The sequence below is a fragment of the Lethenteron reissneri genome, unplaced genomic scaffold (assembly GCF_015708825.2).
Source record: "Lethenteron reissneri isolate LAM-NWPU_2019-01 unplaced genomic scaffold, ASM1570882v1 scaffold_1554, whole genome shotgun sequence".
Lineage (NCBI taxonomy): Eukaryota > Metazoa > Chordata > Hyperoartia > Petromyzontiformes > Petromyzontidae > Lethenteron > Lethenteron reissneri.
The window spans coordinates 49,150-73,446 of NW_026891283.1; the positions used below are offsets into that span (position 1 = coordinate 49,150).

A 24,297-nucleotide genomic window follows, 5' to 3' on the forward strand; every position below is an offset into this window, starting at 1 on the left:
ACATGAATGTGCTGTATCTCAATGGGGGCCTCATTGTTAAAGGTCATAAAGCAATAAATAAATCGCAAAGATCCGTGATACATTCTAGATTTGAAGCTTTCTTGACTGCAAGGATTAATATTCTTTGGTTTTTTCGATAGTCACGTAGGTAAAAAATTAATAAAAGTAAAATAAAAATCACAACGTTTCGGAGGTAACACAAGCTTCCGTCTTCAGGTGGAACCGTCGTGATTTTTATTTTATTTTACTTTTATTAATTACATTTTTTTACCTACGTGACTTTACCGAAAAAACCCAAAGATTATGACTATCCGTGATACAGTTCAAATCAATTCCATTAACACTTCCCAGCGACCTCAGACGGTTGAACAAAAGGCAGAAATTATATTAAAGCTCGTTAATAAATAATGCAATGAAATGGGTGGGTGGGTGTGATGTAAAAGCACACAGACAGGGGAGTGACATCCTCTTTTTATTACACGCTTTTATTTAACTCACTCAGTCTGTTGTATCCTCCAAAAAACATCTTCTCTAATAACTCAAATTTTACCCACTTCCCAATGTGCTATCGACTACAAACTTGCAATACCTGCGTCATACTGACAACACGATATTCTATCATAAAACATCCAAAACATATTTTTTAAACATTTTACACGCTTTTATTTAACTAACTCAGTCTGTTGTCTCCTCCAAAAAACATCTTCTCTAATAACTCAAATTTTACCCACTTCCCAAAGTGCTATCGACTGCAAACTTGAAATACCTACGTCATACTGATGACAACACGATATTCTATCATAAAACATCCAAAACATATTTTTAAACATTTTACACGCTTTTATGTAACTCACTCAGTCTGTTGTATCCTCCAAAAAACGTCTTCTCCAACTCATAATTTTACCCACTTCCCAATGTGCTATCGACTGCAAACTTGAAATATCTACGTCATACTGATGACAACACGATATTCTATCATAAAACATCCAAAACATATTTTTAAAACATTTTACACGCTTTTATGTCACTCACTCCGTCGGTTGTTGTATCCTCAAATCTTGAAACTCACTTTTAACCGTCTTCACAATGTCGTATCGACTGCAAACTTGGCATAGGTACGTCATACCGATGAAAATACTATATTCTATCATTAAACATAACTTCAACATCCGCGAAGCTCCTTCTCAAGATGTGAAATATTCGGTGCCCTTGGCAGCTTTGCATCCCGGGTGAGCGCGCAATCTCCATTTCGCCCCCGCCCCATCAGGCGAAGTTCCAGTTGATTTTGTCGAGTCGAGCCTGAGAAGTCGAGAGACCACGAGGGAGTTGCGTTTGTCGGAGCGAGCGGCGGCCCCGATGTTCCCCAAAAATACGACAGCTTTATTGAGATACCCGATAAGCTCGTCCCTAGCTACCGACAGGCCATGTGACCATTCAGAAGAACTCGCAGAGCATTACAGGACTCCTCATTTATCCACGAGATTATAACATCGGAGGGGAACCACGGTGGATAGATGTTGATTACCTCTCCTGGTGTACAGGAGGTTGTGGGTTTGATCTCGACCCTGACGACGCCTGCTGCTGTATGTTTGGAGTTTGAGTGTCTCTCATCATCATGGTGGCTAGCAGATGTTGACTATCTCGCCTGGTGTACAGGAGGTTGTGGGTTTGATCTCGACCCTGACGACGCCTGCTGCTGTATGTTTGGAGTTTGAGTGTCTCTCATCATCATGGTGGCTAGCAGATGTTGACTATCTCGCCTGGTGTACAGGAGGTTGTGGGTTTGATCTCGACCCTGACGACGCCTGCTGCTGTATGTTTGGAGTTTGAGTGTCTCTCATCATGGTGGCTAGCAGATGTTGACTATCTCGCCTGGTGTACAGGAGGTTGTGTTTGATCTCGACCCTGACGCCTGCTGCTGTGTTTGGATTTTGAGTGTCTCTCATCATCATGGTGGCTAGCAGATGTTGATTACCTCGCCTGGTGTACAGGAGGTCGTGGGTTTGATCTCGACCCTGACGACGCCTGCTGCTGTATGTTTGGAGTTTGAGTGTCTCTCATCATCATGGTGGCTAGCAGATGTTGACTATCTCGCCTGGTGTACAGGAGGTCGTGGGTTTGATCTCGACCCTGAAGACGCCTGCTGCTGTATGTTTGAAGTTTGCGCATCTCTCTCCCCATGGTTGTGTGGATTTTTTCCCGGCACCCTGCGGCTTTTCCCCTCCATGTGCATTGGCCGCTGCTATAAAAGTCCACGTGACAAGCCACCTCATTCGGCGAGGTCGCTTTCGGAAAAAAAGACCTCTCTATCTCAGTGGGCCTTGCCTGGTGAAATATATAGTAAACAGTTAGTAAGTCACATGACCAAGACGTACAATTCCGCAGGCTGCAATTGACAAGACCCAGGGGGTTGGCAGCCTGACGCGTCGGAGCTGCATGCGGCCCTTTAAGGACTGCTTTGTGACGTCATTCATCACGTGCATTGAGGCTCTTTAAGGACTGCTTTGTGACGTCATTCATCATGTGCATTGAGGCTCTTTAAGGACTGCTTTGTGACGTCATTCATCACGTGCATTGAGGCTCTTTAAGGACTGCTTTGTGACGTCATTCACCACGTGCATTGAGGCTCTTTAAGGGTTGCTTTGTGATGTCATTCATCACGTGCATTGAGGCTCTTTAAGGACTGCTTTGTGACGTCATTCATCACGTGCATTGAGGCCCTTTAAGGACTGCTTTGTGACGTCATTCATGACGTGCATTGAGGCCCTTTAAGGGCTGCTTTGTGACGTCATTCATCACGTGCATTGAGGCTCTTTAAGGGCTGCTTTGTGACGTCATTCATCACGTGCAATTAGGCTCTTTAAGGGTTGCTTTGTGACGTCATTCATCACGTGCATTGAGGCCCTTTAAGGGTTGCTTTGTGACGTCATTCATCACGTGCATTGAGGTACAGTTCTCGCAATCATCCATAAGTTGAGTTTTGCCGGGAGAAAAGCGCCGAGTAGTTAAGAGTTGAGTTCTTGCCGAGGCAGACTTAAGTATCGCTGAAAGTTTTCCTCGACGCTTTTTCATTTTCGAGTCACTTGCAGATAAAGGACTTGGAGAAGTCGTACTGCACTGAGCTAAGAGTTGTGAGCTGAGACGTGGAACAGGTGGAGATTTGAGTCGTCGCACACCGATAGTGCCCGAGCGACAGGCTGTAAAAGTTGTTGGTTAAGCCCAGTGACTTGACGTTGTATTTGGTGGAGAGGCCAGGGGAGAGGGGGGGGTCACGTGCAGGCTGCTGCTACAGGCAGCGTGCTGGGCCCGACACGCCACGTTTGAATGTTGAAGCGAGATTCATCGATGTCGTCACGATTGACAATACAAACCCCTAGACAACTAGAGAGCCAGTAACAAGTCGCGATACACTTTGTGCACAATCGAAAATAATCATAAACATACATATTAGTCAAGAATATAAATCACAACAATAATACTCTTTGGTTCTTTCGGTAGTCACGTAGATATAAAATAAAATGTGTTGCGCCCGAAACGTGACTTTACTGAAAGAACCAAAGAGTATGGATTCTTGCAGTCACGAAAACTTCAAATAACAATAATAACACACACAACAAACACGTTTTTGTAATGACACATCTAACATTACATTGCACAATCAACATTTCTGAAAACTTTCGAATTTTCACAATGCAATTATGAAAATTACAATGGGTCTCTGTGGGAGTCTATGGGTCTCTGTATGATGAGTTTACGGGTCTTTGTGTCTATGGGTGTTTGTGAATCTATGGGTCTCTGTGTGACGAGTCGATGGTCTCTGTGGTGAGTCTATGGGTCTCTGTATGAGTCTATGGGTCTCTAAATGATGAGTCTATGGGTCTCTGTGGTGAGCCTATGGGTCTCTGTATGAGTCTATGGGTCTGAGTATATGGGTCTCTGTATGACGAGTCTATGGCTCTTGAGTCTATGGGTCTCTAAATGATGAGTCTATGGATTTGTGTGATTAGTCTATGAATATCTGCGTGATGAATATATTGGTCTGCGTTATGAGTCTATGGGTCTCTTTGTGAGTCTATGGGTCTCTGTATGAGTCTATGGGTCTGTGAGTATATGGGTCTCTGTATGACGAGTCTATGGCTCTGCGTGAGTCTATGGGTCTCTAAATGATGAGTCTATGGATTTGTGTGATTAGTCTATGGGTATCTGCATGATGAATCTATTGGTCTGCGTTATGAGTCTATGGGTCTCTTTGTGAGTCTATGGGTCTCTGTGAGTCTATGTGTATGTGTGATTAGTCTATGGGTATCTGCGTGATGAATCTATTGGTCTGCGTGACGAGTCTATGGGTCTCTTTGTGAGTCTATGGGTATGTGTGATTAGTCTATGGGTATCTGCGTGATGAATCTATTGGTCTGCGTTATGAGTCTATGGGTCTCTTTGTGAGCCTATGGGTCTCTATGTTACATTATACACTAGTGAGTGGGTGGGTGGCCAGCAATACGGCTGAACGCATTTGTCTCCCTAGGGGGCAATGTTTACAAACCGCACCAGGTATACAGTATATATACTTATATTTACGCGATTTATAAGTCCCCCCCCCAAAAAAAAGAAAACGGCGCACAAATGGATCCCTGGAATATGGCCAAAGTCCTTTTCCAGTTTACTAAACACATTATTTTTCCCCGCTAATGCCGACCAAGCTAAATGACCCCTTTTTCAGAAGCGACGGGGTCATCACAAGCGACAATCTCTATTTTCATCCTCCTGCTTCACGCAGACTCCATCCACCAGGAGGTCGCAGCCTGGAGTCGAACCCTGACCTTCACGCTTCACCGTTGTCTCTTCTTCACACTTCACCATCACTCCTGGCCACGTAGCGAAGTTGTCATTTTCTTCCGATTCTTGTTTTATGAAAGATGGACTCATGGGAGCAGCACTTTGACCATCGCAAGTAGATTTCACCCTCTCATGGACCTTCTCATGGATCCCTGGAATGTGGCCAAAGTCCTTTTCCAGTTCACTAGACAAACACATTTTTTTTTTCCCGGTAATGCCAACCAAGCTGAAATGACCCCTTTTTCAAAAGCAACGGGGTCATCACAAGTGACAATCTCGATTCTCATCCTCCTTCTTCACGCCGACTCCATCCACCAGGTCGCCACCTGGAGTCGAACCCTGACCTTCACGCTTCACCGTTGTCTCTTCTTCACACTTCACCATCACTCCTGGCCACGTAGCGAAGTTGTAATTTTCTTCCGGTTCTTGTTTTATGCGAGATGGACTCATGGGAGCAGCACTTTGACCATCGCAAGTAGATTTCACCCTCTCATGGATCTTCTCATGCTTCTTTCGTTTTCCTGACGCAATAAACCCTTTCCCACACACGGTGCACTTGAATGGCTTTTCGCCCGTGTGCGTTCTCTCGTGAACTCGAAGAGAGCTTGACTGGACAAATGCCTTCCCACACACGGTGCACTTGAATGGCTTCTCACCCGTGTGCTTTCTCTGATGAACTCGAAGATATCTTGAAAGGACAAATGCCTTCCCACACACGATGCACTTGTAGGGCTTCTCGCCCGTGTGCGTTCTCTGATGAACTCGAAGATATCTTGAATGGACAAATGCCTTCCCACACACGGTGCACTTGAATGGTTTTTCGCCCGTGTGTGTTTTCTGGTGAACTCGAAAATTAGATGGATATATAAAATGTTTCTCGCAGATGGCGCACTTGAATGGCTTTTCCCCCGTGTGTGTTCTCTGATGATATGTTAAATATTGTAAACGAGCAAATGCCTTCCCACACGTGGTGCACTTGAATGGTTTTTCGCCCGTGTGCGTTCTCTGGTGAACTAGAAAATATGATGAATGTACAAATGTTTTCTCGCAGATGGCGCACTTGAATGGCTTTCCCCCCATGTGTGTTCTCTGATGATGTTCAAGAGTTTGTAAACGAGCAAATGCCTTCCCACACGTGGTGCACTTGAATGGCTTTTCGCCCGTGTGTGTTCTCGCATGCAGCTTGAAGTGTCCAGTGTGATCCGTGCTGTAGGCACACCGGTCGCATTGATGCCTTTTAGCACGGGGCTCTGTCGAGGGCTTCTCCATGCGATCGACTCTGCAAATATACCTTACACTTAATTTGGAGCTTTCGTGACTGCAGGAATTATTCTTTGGTTCTTTCGGTAAAGTCACGTATAAAGATAAAATAATAACTTAAATTAAATACTAGCATACGACGTATCGATTGCAACACAAGCAATCATCATCAGGTATAAATTAAATAGAAACACAAATCTAGTATACTTAGAAATGTAATGTAATATAACAGAGAGTCGGATAACATAACAGTCAACACCCTATCTGGTTGAGAGATTAAATCTCTCTTTCATATTTAGCATTCTCAGGAAGAACGTAATCAACCAGGTAGGGTGTTGACTGTTATGTTATCCGACTCCCTGTTGTATTACATTACATTTCTAAGTATACTAGATTTGTTTTTCTATTTAATTCATACCTGATGATGATTGCTTGTGTTCCAATCGAAACGTCGTATGCTAGTATTTAATTCAATTTAATATTTTATCTTTATACGTGACTTTACCGAAAGAACCAAAGAATTATACCTTACACGTTACACACAACATGAAATCGACTGCAGATATACCTTACACATTACAACATGCACACACGCACTACAGAGACATCCCCCGTGTGCAGGGAGCCCCCCCCCCTGCATCCCTCCTCCCTGGCTCCTCCCCCTTCTCACCCTCTATAAGAGCGTGTCACTAAGAGTTCCCTGCTCACAGCAGTGATTGTGCTCTGGTTGTCCCACCTGATGACGGAAGCTTGTGTTGCCTCCGAAACGTCGTGATTGAATTATTTTCATATTCTTGGTTCTTTCGGTAAAGTCACGGAGAAGGGAAATAATAAAATAAAACTATAAATATATGATAGCTTGTGTTGCAGTCGAAACGTCATGAGAATTTTAATTGTTTTATATTTATATTTTATTATTTCCCTTCTATGTGACTTTACCTAAAGAACCAAAGAGTATACATCTCCAGATATTAAGAGAAAAGTTATTTCATTCGTGAATGATATTATTTCTTGTTAGCCTTGTAAAAAATACATTTTATTATATCTTTTTCATCTACGTGACTTTACCTAAAGAACCAAAGAGTATAGACCTCCAGATATTAAGAGAAAAGTAATTTCATTCGTGAATGATGAATATTATTTCTTGTTAGCCTTGTAAAAAATACATTTTATTATATTTTGTTCATCTACGTGACTTTACCTAAAGAACCAAAGAGTATTGACCTCCAGAGATTAAGTGAAAAGTAATTTCATTCGTGAATGATGAATTTTATTTCTTGTTAGCCTTATAAAAAAAAACATTTTTTCATCTATGTGACTTTACCTAAAGAACCAATAAAAACAGATGTTATTATAATTTGTAATAATTAAATAATAATAAAATTGTCATTATTTTTACTAATTAAAGAATTATAAAGATATTAAGAGAAAAGTAAAAAATAAAAACATTTTATTATTTTTCTTTAACTTTGTTTTCCTTTTGTAAATATTACTGGGGGGGGGGGGGGGGGGGAGAGTGAGTGAGATAGTGAGTGTGTGAGAGTGAGTGAGTGATTGTGAGATAGTGAGTGTGAGATAGTGAGTGTGTGAGTGTGAATGTGTCAGAGTGAGAGTGTAAGTGTGTAAGAGTGTGAGAGATAGTGAGTGAGAGTGTGTGAGTGAGTGTGAGATTGTCAGTGTGTGCGTGTGTGAGATTGTGAGTGAGTGAGTCAGTGTGTGAGATAGTGTGTGAGAGTGTAAGAGTGAGTGTCATTGTGAGTGAGATAGTGAGTGAGATTGTGAGCTTGTGAGAGAGTGAGATTGAGTGTGAGTGTGGTGAGTGAGTGAGTGTGAGATTGTGAGTGATTGTGAGTGTGTAAGAGTGAGTGAGAGTGAGTGATTGTGAGATAGTCAGAGTGAGTGAGTGAGATAGTGAGTGTGAGATTGTGAGTGCGTGATTGTGAGTGTGAGTGAGATAGTGAGTGAGAGTGTAAGAGTTTAAGAGTGAGTGATAGTGAGTGAGTGTGTGTAAGTGTGAGTGAGAGTGAGTGTGTCAGTGAGAGATAGTGAGTGAGTGAGAGTGAGTGAGAGATTGTCAGAGTGAGTGTAAGTGTGTAAGAGAGATTGTGAGATAGTGAGTGAGAGTGTGAGTGTGTAAGTGTGAGTGAGTGTAAGAGTGTGAGTAAGAGTGAGTGTAAGTGTGTAAGAGCTAGTGAGTGAGATTGTGAGTGTGTGAGAGTGAGTGAGATTGTGAGTAAGAGTGTGTGAGAGTGAGTGAGATTGTGAGTGTGTAAGTGTGAGATAGTGAGTGTGTAAGAGTGAGTTAGTGAGTGAGAGTGGTGACACTGACCGCTGTCGAATCGCCGTCATGGTCGAGGCCGCCATCTTGTCCCCCTCACGACTCTAAAATGGCCGCCAGCGAGGAGGGGGAGGAGCCAGAAAATTTGGCGGGAAAACAAACCGCCGCGTCACGTGACAGGCGAGACACTCAACTGTGATTGGCTCCAAGGCGGAGAGAGATTTTTTTTTATTTTTTAGAGGAAAACTTTTTTTGTACCGTACGTACGACTAATTACTAAACTCGCCATCAACACTAAACACTCGCGTTGGCATTCGAGCGATTTACATAAACAAAGTGAAAAATGTATTGGTTATGTAAATTATCAGAAATCTCATACAGTATAAGGTACATAAAAATGACCCAAATGAGATGTTGACTGGTAATTACATCTCAAACACAGCTGTCAACAGTGACAGAGCATGCTTGCCAACAAGGGCATTCAACTAATTTTGATAACGTGGAAGTGTTATGCAGAAGCGAATTATTACTGGCCAAGACTAATTAGAGAATCAATCGAAATTGAGAAAAATACAAATAATTTCAACCGCTGTGATAGCTACAGAGTCAGCACAGCCTGGAAGCGCTTGCAAGGGATTACACTTTATATATTGGTGCTTATCCTCAGAGCCACGAGTGGAAATTTCGCATTCCTACGGTGGATCAAATGATGTTTAGTCCGATCAATAATTTCCAATGGGTAGTTCATCAACTGTTGCACTGTTGCATAGTGCAGCAGTGGCCAATCGCATTCCTACGGTGGATCAAATGATGTTTAGTCCGATCAATAATTCCCAATGGGTAGTTCATCAACTGTTGCATTGTTGCATAGTGCAGCAGTGGCCAATTGCATTCCTACGGTGGATCAAATGATGTTTAGTCCGATCAATAATTTCCAATGGGTAGTTCATCAACTGTTGCATAGTGCAGCAGTGGCCAATCGCATTCCTACGGTGGATCAAATGATGTTTAGTCCGATCAATAATTCCCAATGGGTAGTTCATCAACTGTTGCACTGTTGCATAGTGCAGCAGTGGCCAATCGCATTCCTACGGTGGATCAAATGATGTTTAGTCCGATCAATAATTCCCAATGGGTAGTTCATCAACTGTTGCACTGTTGCATAGTGCAGCAGTGGCCAATTGCATTCCTACAGTGGATGAAATGATGTTTAGTCCGATCAATAATTTCCAATGGGTAGTTCATCAACTGTTGCATAGTGCAGCAGTGGCCAATCGCATTCCTACGGTGGATCAAATGATGTTTAGTCCGATCAATAATTCCCAATGGGTAGTTCATTAACTGTTGCACTGTTGCATAGTGCAGCAGTGGCCAATCGCATTCCTATGGTGGATCAAATGATGTTAAGTCCGATCAATAATTCCCAATGGGTAGTTCATCAACTGTTGCACTGTTGCATAGTGCAGCAGTGGCCAATTGCATTCCTACGGTGGATCAAATGATGTTTAGTCCGATCAATAATTCCCAATGGGTAGTTCATCAACTGTTGCATAGTGCAGCAGTGGCCAATCACATTCCTACGGTGGATCAAATTATGTTTAGTCCGATCAATAATTCCCAATGGGTAGTTCATCAACTGTTGCACTGTTGCATAGTGCAGCAGTGGCCAATCGCATTCCTACGGTGGATCAAATGATGTTTAGTCCGATCAATAATTCCCAATGGGTAGTTCATCAACTGTTGCACTGTTGCATAGTGCAGCAGTGGCCAATCGCATTCCTACGGTGGATCAAATGATGTTTAGTCCGATCAATAATTCCCAATGGGTAGTTCATCAACTGTTGCACTGTTGCATAGTGCAGCAGTGGCCAATCGCATTCCTACGGTGGATCAAATGATGTTTAGTCCGATCAATAATTCCCAATGGGTAATTCATCAACTGTTGCACTGTTGCATAGTGCAGCAGTGGCCAATCGCATTCCTACGGTGGATCAAATGATGTTTAGTCCGATCAATAATTCCCAATGGGTAGTTCATCAACTGTTGCACTGTTTCATAGTGCAGCAGTGGCCAATCGCATTCCTACGGTGGATCAAATGATGTTTAGTCCGATCAATAATTTCCAATAGGTAGTTCATCAACTGTTGCACTTTGGCAAGAGTGCAGAAGCTGGGCAATCGCGAGGCTGCGAATCCAGATCTTGGTCACGGAATGACTCGACTTTTACAGGGTCAATACATCGGGAAGCATCTTTTTAAAATCCTTTATATTAAGTTCACTTGCTTGCTTGCTTAGGACCGTGCAAATCTTTCGGTCGTGTTTTAACCCACTCCCCGTGATCCAATCGAGCTGACATTTTGCACACAGACTCGTTGTGCGTGACAATTAATGTTCGTGAAATTTTTTTCTCACAAATTTTACACTTTTTAGGGAATTTTTTAAAAAATATTTCATTACCAATTGCTTAATGCTGCCATGCAATCATCTGACCCATAGGTGGCAGCCATCTCAAGCCAGAGGACGAGAGGACTCTAGTAGTCGCCACACACATATAAAGGATTTATAGTGAAAAACTTTGTTTTTACGGGTTTACTTGTTTAAATCCTTTATATTAAGTTCGCTTGCTTGCTTAGGACCGTGCAAATCTTTCGGTCGTTTTTTAACCCACTTCCCGTGATCCAATCGAGCTGACATTTTCCACACAGACTCGTTGTGCGTGACAATTAATGTTCGTGAAATTTTTTTCCCAAAATTTTACACTTTTTAGGACAAAAATATTATATTTAATTACCAATTGCTTAATGGTGCCATGCAATCATCTGACCCATAAGTGACAGCCATCTCAAGCCAGAGGACGAGAGGACTCTAGTAGCCGCCACACATATAAAGGATTTATCGTGAAAAACTTTGTTTTTACGGGTTCATTTTTTGGTGAAGTCAGCAGCGGTTGTACTTGAGGAAGACTTAGCCCCTGTCGTGGGATGGCTGCGATGCCCACCGCTCGCTCAGTGCCGTCAACACATCGGGGTGGGAAACCTTTTGTGACCGTTTGAAAGAAGTTTCAGGTCGTAGAATCGGACACAGCGCCCGGTGGCTGGGGCACAGATTGCCCATCAAAAAGTTGTAATTTTAAAAATCATCTCTCGGGGGGGTCGATAAAGCGAGTACTACTTTGTGGAAAGCAAACAGAGGTTGTCCTGTACCGGTGTTTTTCACTCATTCTCATAGGGGGGGACCACTTTCGCCATGAAGGCATCATCAGTGTGGTGAGGGCCGCCACACGCTTGAAACCATTTGGGATTTCGACAGCAGCATGATTGGGGGGGGGGGGGGGTGTGTTTTCACATTTGCGTCATGTCGCTGGTGGCCTTGCGATGAAGAAGTCTGCGGCCTATACAATACACCCACCCTGCTGCTGCTGTGGCAATGTGCACATGTCCCACCACCGACTCACAGCTCTGCAGGCACATGATGTATCTATTGTTTTGAATTATTATTAGATGGGACACTGCCCCAGAGGTCGCAAACGGGTTTTGTTTCCTTACCCGTACCTGGCCGCACCAGGGTCGCGAACGGCTACCCGTACCCGGTCGGGTACGGGTAGCCGGGTATCGGGTAGGGTACGGGTATCGGGTACCCGGTTGCGACCTCTGCACTGCCCCAACGCTCATTCGAGTGCAACAATCACACTAGCCTTGAACGTGGGCTGACTCACAGAGCCGCGCTGTGAGCACCCCACGGCCCCCAGTCAAAGTCGCTCTAACCACGACGCTTCGAGCCGGTGAGCACCCGGGTGAGGGTTGACAATCAACACCTGGGGGTGGTGTGAAGAGAACGAGGTGGGTCCGTGCAGTGGCTCGTTCGTCGAGGGCGAGACTAAGCTGTCTCGGGTGTGGACCAATCAACTTCAAGGACAGTGGATACACTATCAGAGTTGTGTGTTTTGTTTGCATTCTGACTGCAGGTATTGTGGTCTATGCAAACATGGCAACATGTAAAAAAGGTGTCAGTTTTGTTGCCAGATAGAAGGGTACAAAAAACAATTCTATTTTTTACTGGCAAATGAGGTTCCAATGATGTAAATGCTTACCCCGAGCTCTCATACTCTGATGGTGCATTGTCTTTGAGTTGTACGCCTTTTGGCATCATCTGGTCCAACCCATGTGAGACTAGGCTCTAAGGAAAGCTGTCTCGGGTGTGGACCAATCAACTTCAAGGACAGTGCATACATTATCAGAGTTGTGTTTTGTTTGCATTACGACTGCAGGGATTGTGGTCTATGCAAACATGACTCCTTGTAAAAAAGGTCACAGTTTTGTTGCCAGATAGAAGGGTAAAAAACCAATTATCATGCTTCTGTTTACTTAATGGGAGAACGTTAACTTCGAACTCTGGATAAGCGCAAGAAATGGAAGTGTGCGTCTCTTGTCCTAAGAGAGGATCGCGCATACGGGAGTTGCACACCGACACCCCCTCGCCAGCATTGCAGAGCAATGCGATCATTACGATAAAGACGCTGAGATTTATTTCTGAGTTTTAATGTAGAAATTCAAGTCTTGGCAGCCTTGGCTGCGTCGGTAAACAAAATGTATTCAAATGGAAGCTCGTTAAAAACGGGGTTGTACATCCAGGAGAAATACACTGACGTTTGTCAAACAGCAACTTGCAAAGAGAACGCTAAAATACATCGCTAAAATACACCGCTAAAATAGTACGCGCAGTACAACGCAGGCCAGTGAGTGGTCTGGACGATTTGTTAAAATGTTACAAATATCTTGCTCAAACAGTATTAATACTGACTCATGTTCTGGCTGGCAATTGTAAACAACAACAACTTTAAATTTCGATTTAAAGCTTTCGTGACTGCAGGGATTCATCTTCTTGGTTCTTTCGGTAAAGTCACGTAGAAGGGAAATAATAAAATAATAAAAATAAAACTATAAAATAATTTTCACGACGTTTCGGCCACAGCGCAAGCAGCCGTACTCAGGTGAAGAACAGGTCTGTCGGAAAGATAGCGTCTGAATGAACAGGTCTGTCGGAAAGACAGTCGGAAAGACAGACCTGTTCATTCAGACGCTGTCTTTCCGACAGACCTGTTCTTCACCTGAGGACGGCTGCTTGCGGTGATGCCGAAACGTCGTGAGAATTATTTAATTATGTTTCATTTTTATTATTTTATTATTTCCCTTCTACGTGACTTTACCGAAAGAACCAAGAAGAACAACAACAACGTCATTCTACTTGCATGTAAAACGGAATGAATAAACTACAGAGATGACAACGTGTAAACAAACAAACAAACACCGCAGCTTCAGAGAGACGACAACAACCGAGGAGGAATTGCACAAACAGTGTAAACTACACAAGCTGCATGCTATGTCAAATAACACTGCGTGAAAGTTTAGCAGAATACTTTTATCTTTTCAAGACTAGCGAAAGCAAACCTTTAACATTGTAAACATTGAGTAACGCTGCTTTTGTAAAAGACGGCACTGGTAGAAAACTTATTCTTTTTTAAAGTGTGCACATAAAAGGCTTTTTCCAGATCGTTCTTGTATCTTCCATCTACAGATGTTCCTAATCATAGCATTATCTATCCACATTTAACATGCCCATTCCTAACTCCGTTTTCCACCTCTTTGCAATCATTTTAATACGAAAAAACACCTCGCCCCTAGTACCCACTCATTCCAACAGCATTTCAGTTAGTCCAGAAACACCTTTGCTCAAAAAACATCCTGCATCCACAAAACACATTTCAGGCACGGCAGTGGTCTGCTTGCGACGCATTTGTTCTCAGAGCGACCGGCGAGTTATCACGAGTCAAAGCATCGTTAATTTTGGAGCTTTCGTGACGTCGTAGACGTTTCGATTGCAACACAAGCAATCATCATCAGGTATAAATGAAATAGCAACAAAAAATCTAACCAGAAAACTATAGACAGACAGATAAATTAATTTAGTGTGTTCTTTCTCCCTCTCTCCTAATGTTCAAGCTTGCGTACTTTACTACGCGTTCTTCGTACTCATTGACATGTAATTTTTTTCTCTAACCCCTCCCTCTCTCTGCCTCCGCCCCCCTCTGTCTATTTAAGGCCTCGCCACAGAGACGATCACCCCTCTCTGTGCCTGTGTTACTCTCTCTCTATGTATCTTGGTGATGTCTGTCTGCTTATATGTCTGTCTATAGTTTTCTGGTTAGATTTGTTGTTGCTATTTCATTTATACCTGATGACGATTGCTTGTGTTGCGATCGAAACGTCGTATTATGCTATTATTTAATTTATTATTTTATCTATAGACGCGACTTTACCGAAAGAACCAAAGAACAACGCATCGTCGTCACTCGACCCTTCAGTGCCGCCATTTTGTTTCTTGGCCTTCACCCATCGCAGGATCATCTCCGTCGGCACGGTTCAACTCAACGGCGGGAACTCTCTCTTTGTTTCCCACGCCCCCCCCCGCGCATCCTCCCACTCTGCCTCGTCGTTCCGGCCCTCCGCCCCGCATCCGTCATCCCCCTCGTTGAGCTCTTCCAATCACTCACCCACCCACTCATTCACTCACTCACCAACCCTCTCACTCACCCACCCACTCACCCACCCACTCATCCACCCACTCACCACTCATCCACCCACTCACCAACCTCACCACTCATCCACCCACTCACCAACCTCACCCAATCACCCACCCACTCACTCACCCACCCACTCATTCACTCACTCACCAACCCTCTCACTCACCCACCCACCCACTCACCCACTCACCCACCCACTCATCCACCCACTCACCAACCTCACCACTCATCCACCCACACACCAACCTCACCCAATCACCCACTCACTCACCCACCCACTCATTCACTCACTCACCAACCCTCTCACTCACCCACCCACCCACTCACCCACCTACCCCCCCGCGCATCCTCCCACTCCGCCCCGCATCTGTCATCCCCCTCGTCGAGCTCTTCCGTCGCTCCCGGCGCCCCCAAATCCGCTCCCGGCGCGCCCGGCTGCCCGGGGTCGCCGCAGCACGAGTAGCGGCGGTGCACGTGCTGCGAGTAGCCGCCCGAGTGCGAGAAGCGCCGGCCGCAGCGCCCGCAGCGGTACGGCTTCTCGCCCGAGTGCAGCCGCGAGTGCTCGATCAGGTGCTGCTTGTGCTTGAACGCCTTGCTGCACACCTCGCAGCGGTGGGGACGCCTGCCTGCGACGGACAGGGAACGGCGGGGCGGGGTTATCGCCCTCGCACGGCATGCAGGAGGTCGTGGGTTCGAACCGGGCGCTGATAGCCCGCTGTATATTTGCATACTCTTAGTTTTTTCGGTAAAGTCACGTAGGTAAAAAATGAAATTAATAAAAATAAAATAAAAATCACGGCGTTTTGGAGGCAACACAAGTCTCCGTCATCAGGTGGGGACCGTCACAGCCAAATTTGCTGTATACAGCCTCCAAAACGTCGTGATTTTTATTATTTAATTTTTATTAATTTTAATTTCATTTTTTACCTACGTGACTTTACCAAAAAAACTAGGAGTATGAATCCTTGCAGTCACGAAAGCTTCAAATCTAGAAGTATATTTGCAGTTTGCGTGTTCTCTCTCCCCATGGTGGCGTGGGTTTTCCTCCAGGTGTGTTGGGTTCCCCCCTCCCCCCACACACACATTTATAAACAGGCATTTAGATTATTTGGCTGCTGTGAATTTCCACGCGAAAAGCCACTTAATTGGGCTACAATTCGTGATCGCAAAGTCGCTTCTGAAAAAGAGCTGCATAGCACAGTGGGCCTTACCTGGTAGAAATAAGAGTTAGTCGGGTTTTTTAGTAAAATAAAACATCAGCGAGGCTGGGGAGGCTGCGAGATTCACTTCACGTGGCTGACGGCATGAAACGGGGGCGGTAAACACAGCGGTGCCCACTGGGGATACTCTTCACCGCCGACATGATAAGCCTCAACATGAAATCGGTTTTACAAATAAACACCAGCTGTGCTGCTAATTGCACTCCGGTTTTGGTGGGTGAGCAGCGCGTTGACACGGCGAGGCAGCGACACCCAGAAACCAAAAATACCCACGCGGGCGCACGCACACACGCACACACGCACGCGCACGCACACACGCACGCACGCACACACGCACGCACGCACACACGCACACACGCACACGCACACACGCACACTCGCACACACGCACACACGCACACACACGCGCACACGCACACACGCACACACACACACACGCACACACACACACACGTACACACGCACACACGCACACACGCACACACGCACGCACACACACGCACACACGCACGCACACACGCACGCACGCACACGCGCACACGCACACGCACACACGCACACACGCACACGCACACACGCACGCACGCACACACGCACACACACGCACACACGCACGCACACACGCACGCACACACGCACACACACACACGCACACACGCACGAACACACGCACGCACACACGCACACACACACACGCACACACGCACACACGCACGCACACACGCACGCACACACGCACACTCACACACACGCACACACGCACACACACACGCACACACGCACGCACGCACGCACACACGCACGCACACGCGCACACACGCACACGCGCACACACGCACACACACGCACACACGCACGCACCCACGCACACACGCACACACCACGCACACACACGCGCACGCACGCATGCACGCCCAACCGCGCACACAATCGTGTTAGTGGGCGACGCCGGTTCATTACACGGCGTGTCCGTCATGCCGTTCATTCTTCCATTTCGTTAAAAACTTAAGCGAGTGCCGACGGTCGCGCGTCATCCGATTATTACAATTCATCACCTGCCTCCGCCTCCGGAGAAGACGCGTGAGAGCGGCGCACGATGGATGAAACCCGCCGCCCGTGAGCGCAAGCGCGCGGGGACGCGACACCGCGTACCTGCGTGCTCGTACTTGTGCCGCGGCAACAACGGGCCGCTCTCCTGGAAGGTTTCGTCGGACAGGTCGCGGGCGAACGAGCTCCCGGGCACGCGCTCCCCCCTCCTCTGCCGCTTGCGCGCGGGAGCTCCCGAGTCTGTCACCGCGACCGAGCCCACGGGGACTCCCTCTCCCCGCTCAGGAGACTCTCCCTGTGGAGCGCGATCGCCGGTGAGCCGCCGAGGTTAACCGACGGAATTTCGTCTCCTTTGCGTATTTGCCTCTCAGCTACCCACTCGGCCATCCACCCACTCAGCCACCCACTCGGCTACCCACCACTCAGCACCCACTCAGCTACCCACTCAGCTATCCACCCACTCAGCCACCCACCTACTCAACTACCCACTCAGCTATCCACCCACTCAGCTACTCACTCACCCAGCTACTCACTCACCCAGCTACACCCACTCAGCTACTCACCCACTCAGCTACTCACTTACTCAGCTACTCACTTACTCAGCTACTCACTCACTCAGCTACTCACCCACTCAGCTACTCACTCACTCAGCTACTCACTCACCCAGCTACTCACTTACTCAGCTACTCACTCACTCAGCTACTCACTCACTCAGCTACTCACTCAGCTACTCACTTACTCAGCTACTCACTTACTCAGCTACTCACTCACTCAGCTACTCACCCACTCAGCTACTCACTCACCCAGCTACTCACTCACCCAGCTACTCACTCACTCAGCTACTCACTCACTCAGCTACTCACTCACCCAGCTACTCACTCACTCAGCTACTCACTCACCCAGCTACTCACTCACCCAGCTACCCACTCACTCAGCTACTCACTCACCCAGCTACTCACTTACTCAGCTATCCACTCACTCAGCTACCCACCCACTCAGCTACTCACTCACTCAGCTACTCACTCACCCAGCTACTCACTCACTCAGCTACTCACTCACCCAGCTACAATCACTCAGCTACATCCTTGTGGATGTGCACAATGTCAGCAGCGTTGATTCAGAACAAGCAGATTCTGGGATCGATATTTGACATACAGTGTCTCATCAGCCGAGGCAGACTCACTTGCATCAAGATTTTATCTGGAGGGACCCGCTCTTTAATATGTGGATCCTAGTTCGACGCAACATCACGTAATACGAAGGATTTCAGCAACGAAACATTCACGCATCTATCTCTCCGCACAATGAATAAGGTTCAACACGTGAATTGTAAACACAAGGCGGCACCACCGGTGCGCATGTGCTTCCGTGTTAGTCCAACAGCGCAACCTCCAAGCAGTTTATTCTTTGGTTCTTTCGGTAAAGTCACGTATAAAGATAAAATAATAATTTAAATTAAATACTAGCGTACGACGTTTCGATTGCAACACAAGCAATCGTCATCAGGTATAAATGAAATAGAAACACAAATCTAGTATACTTAGAAATGTAATGTAATACAACAGAGAGTCGGATAACATAACGGTCAACACCCTACCTGCTTGATTACATTCTTCCTGAGAATGCTAAATTTGAGAGAGAGATTAAACACAGAACCAGAAACATAGACAGACATATAAGCAGACAGATATCACAGAGATACTCCAAGCAGTTGCTCTTACCTGTGCAAAGTGGCGCATCTTATCGTGGAAGTCGGCGAGAGCAGCCGCGTCCGCAAGGCCTCTGTACGGTGACACGTGGGACAGCAAGGCTGCTTGGTCCAGGCCCGTGTAGGGACTCAGGCCGGGGTCACCCATGTGGAGGGCCGCAATCAAACCGGGCGGCAGAAAGGCCGCGAGCACGGGACCGTTGCCGTAGCTGGAAGTGACCGTGTTCATTGTCGGCTTGTTCTCGTGTAAACGGTCAACGCCGTTGTTGCTAGACGAGCCGTCGGTCACGTGAGAAGCACTCGAGTCCAGCTCGCCGTGCGATCTCTTCGCGTAAGTCAAGTCCAACGGCTCCTCTTGGCGCTCAACGCCACTTGAATCGTGGAACTCGACAAAGCCCGTCTCTCCGAGCCTCGCCGTGCTCAACTTTGGCACCGACAAGTCGAGCGGCCGGTCCTGGTCTCGACCGCGGCGAGGACCGTCCGCCACGCCGGCGGGCTGCCCGCTCTCCGCGTGACCTGCCGCCGAGTCGGATCGGGCACCCGTCGGCGAGCCCGCCAGGTGCCGCTCCGGACTTCCCTCCGTGCCGTGGCCGGCGTGCCCAGCCGATGCCGGGCCGAGCTCGCGGGAGGGAGAGCCGGACGCACGGTGCTCCGGCGCTCTGCCCGCCGCGTTGAATTTCTCCTCCAGCCACTTGGAGAAAACGTCTCTGGGGAGGTTCATGGCCAACGACATCTTCATCGACTCCTCGGGACTCGCCTCGACACTTCCGGCAAGGCAGTACGACTTCAGGGAAGCCGACTGGTCTCCGAGTCCGGTAGCGCCGCTCCCTTTCAACCCCTTTCCGGCCGACGACTTCGACTTCTTTCGTTGAGCCGGAGACGGAGGCTGCGGCGCTGCCGGTTGAGGCGACGCGTCGATCTCGTCGTTCACCTTGCAGAGGTAGCGCTCGTGTTGGCGCAGAGGTACTGCGCTCGGAAACGGTTCGTGGCGATAGCGGCACGCGTGGCGAGCCGCCCCTTCCACGTGGGAAGAACGCTCGTGCAGATCCGGCTCTTTGGTCTTGATCTTGCCGGCGGGACGACCCGTGGCCTCCGGTCCACTGATCCGCAGGAAGTCCTCGTTGTCATCGTGACCTGAGCTCTGGGTGGCTTTGGGAGACGTGGCGACGGCCCATTCCATCTTGCCGGCGTCAGCCGTCGAGGCAGCGGCAACTGGAGATGTCGCCTCCCGCGCCGCGCCGTCCGCCGTGACGGAGCCCACGCACTTGTTGGCTCTCTTGTGCGAGCTGTACGAGCCCGAGTGAGAGAAGCGCTTCTTGCAAATTGGGCACCCGTACGGCTTCTCCCCTGGAAATTACAAACAAACACAGCCACGATGGAGGTTTCTGGGTTACATCGCGTCAGTGTGAACGACGCGTCGTCAAAAACCGACACGGCCGGTTCGTAAAGTTTGCGACGCGAAACACAACGTGCCGATTCGTTACACGAGCTCAGCACGCCGGCGTGCTGGAGAGCAAACCCACGACATTTGCAATTCAAGTGCGGCGACGTTTTCGCCAGTAACTACAACCAGCGTCATCAGGTGGGCAGCCAGAATTGTGGACGATATCGGTCGCGAAAGTCGTCGTGTCAAAGCAAAACATTATAAACGCATCATCCAAAGTGCCGTGTGACGCGGTGAATGCGGCCTGCGCTGTAGACACACGCGCAGGAAGGAAATCACAGATTTGAAGCTTTCGTGACTGCAAGGATTCATATTCTTAGGTTTTTTCGGTAAAGTCACCGTGTAGGTAAAACATTAAAATTAATGAAAATAAAATAAAATAAAAATCACGACGTTTCGGAGGCAACACAAGTCTCCGTCATCAGGTGGGACCGTCACAGCCGGATTAGCTGCATCAAGTCGTGATTTTAATTTTATTTTATTTTCATTAATTTTGATGTTTTACCTACGTGACATTACCGAAAAAACCTAAGAATATGAAGGAAATCACGTCGGTGGGTGCGTTCTGCCAAACGTCGCAATTGTTCCACACTCACCGCTGTGGATGCGGAAGTGTTCCTTGAGGTGGTGTTTGCTCTTGAAGTCTCTCCCACACTCTGTGCACTTGTGGCTCGCGGCAGCGGGAGGCTGACCCTTCTGCGCAAAGATGGAACAGAGGTGCGAAGTGAGAATCAGAATAATAAAACAATTTTACCGGAGGGAATCAGATGAGCTATGAAGCTCTTCAGCACGGGCGTTGGGTAGGGGCGAGTAAGCAAGACTCCGCAAGCAGCTCAACGACGCGTCGCGACTTCTATTCCCCTGCACACATTCAGACAGACACATTCAAACAGACACATTCAGACAGACACATTCAGACAGACACATTCAGACAGACACATTCAGACGGACGCATTCAGACGGACGCATTCAGACAGACACATTCAGACAGACACATTCAGACAGACACATTCAGACAGACACATTCAGACAGACATATTCAGACAGACACATTCAGACAGACACATTCAGACAGACACATTCAGATGGACGCATTCAGACGGACGCATTCAGACAGACACATTCAGACAGACACATTCAGACAGACACATTCAGACAGACACATTCAGACACATTCAGACAGACGCATTCAGACAGACACATTCAGACAGACACATTCAGACAGACACATTCAGACAGACGCATTCAGACAGACACATTCAGACAGACACATTCAGACAGACACATTCAGACAGACGCATTCAGACAGACACATTCAGACAGACACATTCAGACAGACACATTCAGACAGAAGCATTCAGACAGACACATTCAGACGGACGCATTCAGACAGACGCATTCAGACGGACGCATTCAGACGGACGCATTCAGATGGACACATTCAGACAGACGCATTCAGACAGACGCATTCAGACAGACGCATTCAGACGGACGCATTCAGACGGACGCATTCAGACAGACGCATTCAGACAGACGCATTCAGACAGACGCATTCAGACAGACACATTCAGACAGATGCATTCAGACGGACGCATTCAGACGGACGCATTCAGATGGACACATTCAGACAGACGCATTCAGACAGACGCATTCAGACAGACGCATTCAGACGGACGCATTCAGACGGACGCATTCAGACAGACGCATTCAGACAGACGCATTCAGACAGACGCATTCAGACAGACACATTCAGACAGATGCATTCAGACGGACGCATTCAGACGTGCGATGATGCCGGCAAACGGGGGGTCAGTCACCTGGCCCGCCCGGGGAGGTCGCGGTGATGTGTGGAGATCCGCGAGGGCCCCCTCGTGCCGGCGGCGAACGTGCTTCCGCAGCGAGCCCCGACGCTTGTAGCCGCGGCCGCAGTGAGGGCACGGCAGCAGCGGCGGCGGCGGCAGCGGCGGCGCGGCAAACGAGCCGTGAGTCCTCGGGCCTAGCGGGGAGGCACGGGGCGAGGGGGCCGCTGGTGGTGCATGAAGAGACGACGCAATCCCACCGATGTGACGGACCGCTGTCGAGTTTGGTGGTCCGTGTTGTTCACGTCGTCTGTCGTGAAAATTCGGTCACGGTTCCTACGATCGCTGTTTCATTGCTTTTATGGCCAAGCGTGGTGGTGTTTTCTTTTAGACGCTGTCGCCTCGACAGACCTGTTCTTCACCTGAGGACGGCTGCTTGTGTTGTGGCCGAAACGTCGTGAGAATTATTTTATTATGTTTTATTTTTATTATTTTATTACTTCCCTTCTACGTGACTTTACCGAAAGAACCAAGAAGATTTTATGGCTTTGTTTTGGTGATTTTCGAAAAGTGTTTTTGGTTTGGCCGTGTTTTGTTTGTTGTAGAACGGAGTTAGACTGATGGCCTTAATCTAAGTTGCACGCCTCCCTCTCATTCCGCTTCTCACTCTGCGAATGCGTCGCTTAACGGAGATGCCACCGCCTGCGTTGGCAAATACGCAATTGCCGGGTGTCTTGCGATGCCGCTGCCACAAGCGTGGCACGCCCGGCTCTGGTTGGCCCACCCCGAACCGCTGAACGTAACGATCGCTTGGTGAAATTAGCCGCAATCCAGAATAACGTTTGGCCACGTGGCCCAGGGGTAGAGAAAGTCGCTCGCAATCGGGAGGCTGCGAGTTCAAATCGTCATTTGGGGATGGGAAGTTGATTCAGCCCGTCACCGCTTTGGTCTCTCACGCCATGGGAATGTGAAATTCCCACCAGTGGCAATGAATCGGTACCCAGTGAGACGATCACAGCTGCCTCAATGCTCGCTGGAGCAGAACATATACTCTGTGGATTTAGTTCTTGTTGTTAAGTCGACAAATGCTACAAACGTGTTTTTTTTTATATTTAAAGCTTTCGTGACTGCAGGGATTCATCTTCTTGGTTCATTCGGTAAAGTCGTCACGTAGAATGGAAGTAATAAAATAATAAAAATATAACATAATATAATAATTCTCACGACGTTTCCGCCACAACGCAAGCAGCCGTCCTCAGGTGAAAACCAGGTCTGTCGAGAAGACAGAAGACAGGTCTGTCAAGAAGACAGAAGATAGAGTCTGTCTTCTCGTCAGACCTGTTCTCCACCTGAGGACGGCTGCTTGCGTTGTGGCCGAAACGTCGTGAGAATTATTTTATTTTATTATGTTTTATTAATATTATTTTATTATTTCCCTTCTACGTGACTTTACCGAAAGAACTAAGGTGTTTTTTTTTCCCTTTCATTTTAAACACAACGCTAACAACTACGCTGTAAAGTCTGAGCACGTGCGCTCTTACCGCCACCGCCACCACCGCCACCACCACCACCGCCACCACCACCGCCATCACCACCGCCACCACCACCACGGCGAGTGGCCCCACTGCCCGGCACATCGCACTCCGCCAATGTCCCGTCCTGCGCACTGCCCAGCGCCTCGGCAGTCTTGTCCACGCCGGGATTGACACCGGTCCCCTCTAAGTTCGTCTCGTCATCCTCCGCCGCCGCCGCCGCCTCCACCTCGTCTTTCTCCTCCTCTTCGTCCACCTCCTCGATGATCTGCAGCCTCTCCTCGTCGTCCTCATCCGGGTCGCGGTCTCGCATCGCCGCGCTCGCGTAGCTCGCCACTGCGACCGAGCAGAGCGGCGCGTCAGCGCGTTTGCCGACGGTTTACCTTCAAGGGTGTCACTCAAAGGAAACAACCAGGAGGACAACTGTGGTGAACATTGCTTCACGCTCGCTTCTAAAGATCCATTGCTTTGTTATTTCGATGTAAAGCTTTCGTGACTGCAGGGATTCATCTTCTTGGTTCTTTCGGTAAAGTCACGTAGAAGAGAAATAAAAATTATATTATCATATTATTTTATTATTTTATTATATGATA

The 24,297-nt window shown here is 47.6% G+C and overlaps 1 pseudogene; it reads right to left on the reverse strand.

Annotated features, from left to right (window-relative positions):
• Positions 1 to 3,122: 3,122 nt before the first annotated feature.
• LOC133362627 (zinc finger E-box-binding homeobox 2-like) lies at positions 3,123 to 24,040 on the reverse strand (annotated as a pseudogene).
• Between the last annotated feature and the right edge of the window lie 257 nt (positions 24,041 to 24,297).